Source organism: Bidens hawaiensis, unplaced genomic scaffold, assembly GCF_021521415.1.
Source record: "Bidens hawaiensis isolate Kalapana, Puna unplaced genomic scaffold, B.hawaiensis_p1.1 tig00002977_1, whole genome shotgun sequence".
Taxonomy (NCBI): domain Eukaryota; kingdom Viridiplantae; phylum Streptophyta; class Magnoliopsida; order Asterales; family Asteraceae; genus Bidens; species Bidens hawaiensis.
The window spans coordinates 115,119-122,989 of record NW_027491160.1 but is presented as its reverse complement, the minus strand read 5'-3'; positions in this window follow the sequence as shown (position 1 = coordinate 122,989).

The window sequence follows — 7,871 nt, the reverse complement described above, 5'->3', positions numbered from 1 at the left end:
GATGATAATCAACCAGTTTCAACTTATGTACTTAAGATGAAAAGTTACATTGATCGCCTCGCCAAGCTCAATTGTCCCATCTCAAAAGAGTTAGCAACGGATTTGATCCTTAACTCTTTGTCGAAAAGGTTCGACACTTTCGTGTTAAATTATAACATGAACGGGTGGGACAAAACCATTGGAGAACTTCACTCAATGCTTAAAACAGCCGAGGCGAGCATGGGCAAAAGGGTTTTACCCATGTTTGCGATCAATGAAGGTAGATCCAAGAATCGATCTCAACCCAATCCTAAGGCTAAGGTAGCAAAAAGAAAGGGTCCTCCTGTGCATCTTAAGGGTAAGGGCAAATCACCGGTTATGGCGAAGAAACAAAAGGTTATGGAACCGAGGGGTCATAAGGATGATCCTTGTTTTGGTTGTGGGGAGACCGGACACTGGAAACGCAATTGCCCGGTCTACCTAAAAGAGCTAAAAGACAAGAGGAATGCGGCGCATACCTCGGGTAATGTCTTTATGATTAATGTTGAGCTAAATCTTATTTCTTCTAACACATGGGTATTGGATACCGGATGTGGAACTCATATTTGCAATTGGTTGCAGGGGTTCAAAAAGAATGAAGACTTAAAGAAGGGCGAAGTGAATCTTTTCATGGGCAACGGTGCAAGGGTGCACGTGGTCGCTAGAGGAGACTTCACTTTATCGCTTCCAAGTGGTTTGGAAGTTGTTTTGAGAAATGTTTTGTATGCTCCTAGTTTGACTAGGAACATTATTTCTGTGCACCTTCTTAGACAATGTAATTTTGACTTTAAATTTGTAAGATCAGAAATGCATGTATCATCTAATGGTATCTTTTATTTTAAAGCTGTACCAAACAACGGTATTTATGAATTGGTTCATGATAATACCTCAAATAGCTCATTATATCAAACTTCTACTAAAAGACTCAAAAAGGATTTGAGTGATTCCTACATTTGGCATTGTCGCCTTGGACACATAAACAAGAATCGTATAAATACTCTCCAAAAGAAAGGTCTTTTGAAAACAAACGAGTTAGGTTCGTTTGATGAGTGTGAATCTTGTATTCAAGGCAAGATGACCAAAGAGCCTTTCAAAGGTACAAATGAAAGGGCTAAGGATTTGTTAGGTATCATACATACGGATGTATGCGGACCTTTCAAGCCAACTAGTAGGAATAGTGAAAGGTACTTCATTACCTTTACCGACGATTTTAGTCGATATGGGTATGTTTATCTAATGAAACACAAACATGAAGCCTTTGAAATGTTCAAAGAATTTCAAAATGAAGTACAAAATCAGCTCGACCGAACAATCAAGGTACTCCGCTCCGATAGAGGAGGCGAATACCTAAGTGATGCTTTTCAATGTCATCTTAGAGATTGTGGAATTATTTCACAGCTCACTCCTCCTGGAACTCCTCAACATAACGGAGTATCCGAGAGGAGGAATCGAACACTGTTGCACATGGTTCGATCAATGATGGCACGAAGCTCACTACCGCCATCATTTTGGGGATATGCGCTACTCACAGCGGCTCGTATTTTGAATATGGCCCCGACCAAAAAGGTGGATCGAATACCCTATGAAGTGTGGCATGGAAAGGTTCCATCCTTTTCATATTTAAGGGTATGGGGATGCATAGTTTATGTTAAACGTGACACCCCAAATAAACTTGAGGCTCGATCCATCAGGTGTATCTTCATAGGATACCCAAAGGATGATATAGGATATATATTCTATGATCCTAGTGAACAAAAAGTGTTTGTTTCACGCAAAGGATACTTCTTAGAAACTAGGTTCCTTATGGAAGGACCTAGTGAAAGGAGAGTGGAACTTGAAGAGGTTCAAGAATCACTGGATGATACACAATTGGTCGATACTAGCTTTCAACACGAGGATGTTGAAGATGATCAAATGGTTGATCATACACACGTTGCTCGCAGATCTAATAGGATTAGTCGACCTCCCAAGAAATATGGATTTCTTGTGGATGATTGCTACTTGGTCGATTCGGATGAACCGATCTCCTACAAAGATGCTATGTCACAACCTGATTGTGACAAATGGCTTGAAGCCATGAGCGCCGAGATGCAATCCATGCACGATAACCAAGTTTGGGAATTGGTTGATCGTCCACTTAACTCCAAACTGGTTGGATGTAAGTGGGTCTTCAAAAGGAAGACTGATATGCATGGAAATTTAGATACTTACAAAGCACGACTTGTAGCAAAAGGTTTCACGCAAACTCAAGGGATTGATTATGATGAAACCTTCTCGCCGGTCGCGATGCTTAAGTCGATCAGGATATTATTTGCCATTGCAGCTCATTTTGATTATGAGATATGGCAAATGGATGTCAAGACCGCTTTTCTAAATGGATATCTTGAGGAAGATGTCCATATGGTTCAGCCTGAAGGTTTTGTCGATCCATCTAATCCTGATAAAGTTTGTAAGTTAAAGAAATCAATCTACGGGTTGAAACAAGCATCACGGATGTGGAATCATCGTTTTAATGAAGAAATCAAAGCGTTTGGTTTCGTCCAAAACGGTGATGAGGCGTGTGTGTATAAATGGGCTAGTGGGAGTATAATCATTTTCCTTATTTTGTATGTCGATGATATACTTTTATTTGGAAATGATATACCAAGTATGGAAAACGTTAAAGCGTGGTTAAGTAGTCGTTTCTCAATTAAGGATCTTGGAGAAGCGACATATATCTTGGGAATAAAGGTCTATAGGGATAGACAAAGGAAATTGATCGGACTCAATCAAAGTGCGTACATTGATAAAATCCTGAAAAGGTTCAGGATGGAAAACTCTAAGAAAGGTTTGGTACCTATTCCTAGAGGAACCGTGTTGAGCTCATCCCAAAGTCCTAGCTCTAAGGAAGAGCAAGATAGGATGAAGCATGTTCCTTATGCTTCGGCAATAGGATCAATTATGTATGCAATGATGTGCACTAGACCGGACGTCTCGTATGCTTTAAGCATAACGAGTAGATACCAGCACAACCCAGGTGACAGTCATTGGATGGCTGTCAAGAATATATTAAAATACCTTAGAAGGACTAAGGATATGTTTTTAATATATGGGTCTGGTGAGGAGGAACTCGTCGTAAAGGGTTACGTGGATGCGAGTTTCCAAACTGACCGAGATGATTCTCGGTCACAGTCGGGATATGTCTTCATCTTAAATGGAGGCGCTGTCTCTTGGAAGAGTTCGAAGCAGGATGTTGTCGCGTTATCCACTACAGAATCTGAGTACATCGCCGCTTCAATGGCAGCCCAAGAAGCTGCATGGATGAAAAAGTTCATCATGGATCTAGGGATTATCTCTACCATTCAGGAGCCCCTAGAGATATTCTGTGACAATGAGGGTGCTATTGCACAGATCAAGGAGCCTCGTGCTCATCAGAAAACGAGGCACATTGAGCGCAGATTCAACTACATAAGGGATGAAGTTGAAAAGAGAAAGATATGTATTCATAAAGTTCATACCGATCAAAATATTGCGGACCCACTCACGAAGCTCCTCGATAGGCCAAAGCATGAGGGTCATGTTTGTGCATTAGGACTTCGGTATTCTAGTGAGTGGATTTAATCTGTATTTAGTGTTTGTATAAGAACGAATGTAATGGGTATCTCATGAAAATTAATTATGTTTTAATTATTCAATGAGTTATGTTCTATATTTGCATGTTTAATCCATGAATGACTTATGTTGTTCTAAACGTCCGTAGTCGATCATACTTGTGGGAACAAGTATGAAGTTAAGACTATTATGAACCCGGATTGGTTGATATTCATGTGATGAATATAGGGCATAGGTTTGCCACCAAGGTTCATAGATATTTGTGGGATACAAATATTGGACATGATCCGCTCTCAAGGATCACTGCATAGAGTTAGTGCAACTGATCATAAGTAATCCTTGAGTAAAGGCGAGTATCATTGTGTCCTCTGACCTGAGATGCATATTGGATCTGGTCTTTTCATCAAGTCTGATAACTTGACTCTCTTCTTTGTTTTTCGGTAACACGATGACGTAAAAGAAAGAGCTCAGATATCATACGAGATGTCAACAAGGATGTATGCAGTCAAGATGGGATTTGTTCCTCTTATGTGTTGAGAGTTTAGATGTCTAAGGCCTGTTAAGTTAAATCAATGAGAGAATGATCAATCTGTGTCTCTTCGATTTGACAGGACATCTAGCAACAAAGGGATGTAATGATAAAACTTACCTATATCATATCAAGTATGGACTTGAAGGGGATGATGTTATTGAATGGCACTTAGTCAAACACACTAGGGGTGGTGACCTGTTGTTAGGCGGTATTCACCATTAGCATTAACTTCTTATGAGTCACGTGCAAGTGGGAGATTGTTGGAATACCGTATGCCCGAGACACATAATTAGGTTAATGTGGCTAGCCGTGTTTGATCCAAGTCGGGTCATACCCAATAACGAGTTAGACACACACCAATTATATATTTGTTAAGATAAGATCTATAAAACAAATACAGAACACGACACATTCAGAAAAACGGGTTTCTGAATATTTACTTGAAAGTGTTAGATAAATTAATTGGTTAATTTATTTATTCAAATAATTATTATTGGAATGATTATTTAACTATGTATTCTTTTATAAAATGGTTTATAAAAGATGGGGTGTTTATATATTTTATAAAGTATAAAATAAATAAAAAAAAAAAAAAAAAAAAGGATATATTGGGGCCGGTTTTGGGTGGGCCCCACACCCCATGTCTTGATCAAATCATGTCATGCATTTGAGTATGGGATACTTTATCATAATACCTAACATCATGGGAGATGAATGATGAGAATGAATAATAATCAAGACACACCAAAAATATAATACTTTCAAGTAACCAAAAACCAAACAACTCTTCCTTTCTTTCTTTCTTTCTTGTTTACGGCCAAAAGGAAAAAGAAGGGCTCGGGTCTCGGGTTTTTCGTGTTCAAGCTTCCTAGCATAGCTCGGTGTGTGTTGGAGGCTCGGGGTATATTCCGTTTGAGGGTTTTCCTTTGAAAGTCTAGCATTCACATCATTATCTTCTTCAACCATCTACTAAACTCTTAAAGGGTTAAGAATGTAAGTGTTTACAAGCTTGATAGTTTAGCTTTTCCGTATCATTTGATCCTTGCTTCGGGTTTCTAGTAAATAGATTATTGGTAATCTTATAACATGAATAAACTAGGTTATTCATGAACATATACATATATAAACACATGGATACATATGTTTAGTTTGTAAATATCACGCTTCCGCCTTAATTGTGACTAGTTAAATGGTTAACTAAGCTTGTAAATTTCATAGAAACCCAACAAATAAGTCATACCTATTCATCCAACTTTTTTTTTTCATTCTATTTCATCTTTGTATTTCTTTCGCATTTTGCCTTCCCAATTTTGGTTACATATATAAAAGCTTATAACACGATCAATAAGCATAACACGTTAGGAATGAACTCGGGATGGTACCGGTATATACCGATCCCAAAAATATGAAATATTTGGTGTCAGTACCTGTACCGAAATATTTGGTTCGATATCAGTACCGTACCGATTCCGAAAACTCAAAACTTAATATCGATTCGTTAACGGTACCAAATCGGTTCCGAATTCGATGCCGGTAAATGGTAATGCTCATCCTATAACACAACATATAATAAATTATTTAGGAACCACCTGATTAGGGGATCTTGATAAAGATAATTGATTGCTTTTAGGTACAGAATTGAAATATTTAATTTAAAACAAATCAGCGTTAAAAATTATTCTTTCTTTCTATTTGGAAAACGCGTGCTTTTATCTTTTTTAAATTTAAATACATGATATTACACTATAAAACAAATAAGCTAATCTTTTTTTTCCCTAGGTTATGATGTTATTTTTCAGATCTAGTATGATTTTGAAACATTAATTGCAATTATGCTTTTGTTTTCTTTATTTTATCTCAAGTTCGTTGGCAAATTTCTTAATTTTGAGTCAGGGGTACTTTTGTCATTTTTTCTTAAAACGTAAACTTTTATAAACTCAAACCAACAACAAAAACAAATAGCCCTCTCCCAACCTGATCAGAGGACCATTACAACCGACTATATACATCAAGTTAAAAGAATACCATTTCGACCACTCGAACAAACTAGCTTTAAACCTATATTTAAACCATAAATAACCCAAAGCTTTAGTGCTACCCAAAATATCTTCGATCTTTCTCTCTTTAGCTTCAAGAAAAAAACCTTCTCATTCCTCGTACTCTGACACCCAATATAAACAAGACCTTGGACCGTCATTTTTTCCTTCTCAACAAGCCCCATCATATTCGGACCTTCAAGCAACTCTCTAAACGAGGAATAAGTAAACCGCGGAACCTTGCACCACCGACTAATCCCATTCCAAAACACTGTAGCCACCATACATTCTGTAAAATTGTGTTTCACTGTTTCAAGAGCTGACTCATAGAGCCACACCTATTCCTTTGAACTTGAATGTTCCGCCTTCTCAAAGCCTCTATAGTTGGAATCTTATCCAATTCGGCCCGCCACACATGAAAATTACACTTTGCCGGAACCCAGTTACACCATTTAAAAACTGAATTATAGTTTTCATTGCGAATGAAACATGATAGATGCTTGACCGATTTGACCAAGAAATCACCAGTCGGATCTCCCGCCCAAACCCACCTATCAAAGTTTCCACTCATTTTAATGAATTGTTTTTCATTTCTTCTTCTTTTCCCCGCCAAAAAATAACACAAAGTAATTAGTCATTCAATTTTTATAGGATACATTTCTTTACACTGTCCAATTCATTCCTTGGTCTATTCTATAACATCATACTAAGCGGACCATAATTGTTGAGATCAAGCACTTATTTAATCTGTGTCATTCTTCCAAGATTCAACCCAACCTAAAGATTTCTCTTCCATTTTCATGTCCACATAATATTGTCACTATGAACCGAATATATGTCTTGCGCCTTACAACTATTGACTGATTTGATAGTGAACAAGGTTCGAAATACCTCCTTTAAAGGTACATTATATGTCCAATATCAATCCAGTCTTGTCCAAATGGTGGTGGAGATTTAAAGCATATTAGGCCTTTTGCAACACTCTGGGCCTTGGGCCTGCTTAGTTTAACAAAATTTTGCTTAAAAAAATATCCAAGTATAGACATCCAACGTGTTTCATTAGTTAAATTACTTTTGTGGGTGTTCATGTGATTATTTAATCAATGAAATAAACTTGAATTAAGCAAATCATCCACTTGTACCACGAGCACGAATGTGGAATTACAAGTAAAGAAACAAGTGTGTGACAAGTTGCCATGAACATTAACCATAAATCCCAACACGTCACATGTACCTTGTCGTCTTAATCAATGCCACTTGCACGTACACAGTTATTATGCATCAAGTGATACAATTGTATTTCACGTGTAACAGATATTATTAAGCGAACAAAATTATTAACTAAGAATACTTTATTTTATATTTTGACACATCATCTAGTATACTGTAAACATTTTTAAAGGTATATAAGTGTCTCATGTTAGCAAAGTAGCACACTGTATATTTTCATTTTGTATGAACCTATGCATCTCCAGTTACAATTTTAAAGGTTTATAAATAGATAAATTTCTTGATCAAAGCACTCAACTTCTTTAAATCCTATATTAACAAAAAAAAAACCCAAAATGTCTTCAAAATTCACATTTCTCACAAGTTCAAACACTATTACCTAAATAGGTTCGGATTTTTAATTTAAAGAGAGCCAATTACCCATTATGCTGCTTAAAAACTTTGTGAGTCACCAAAAAAATGTT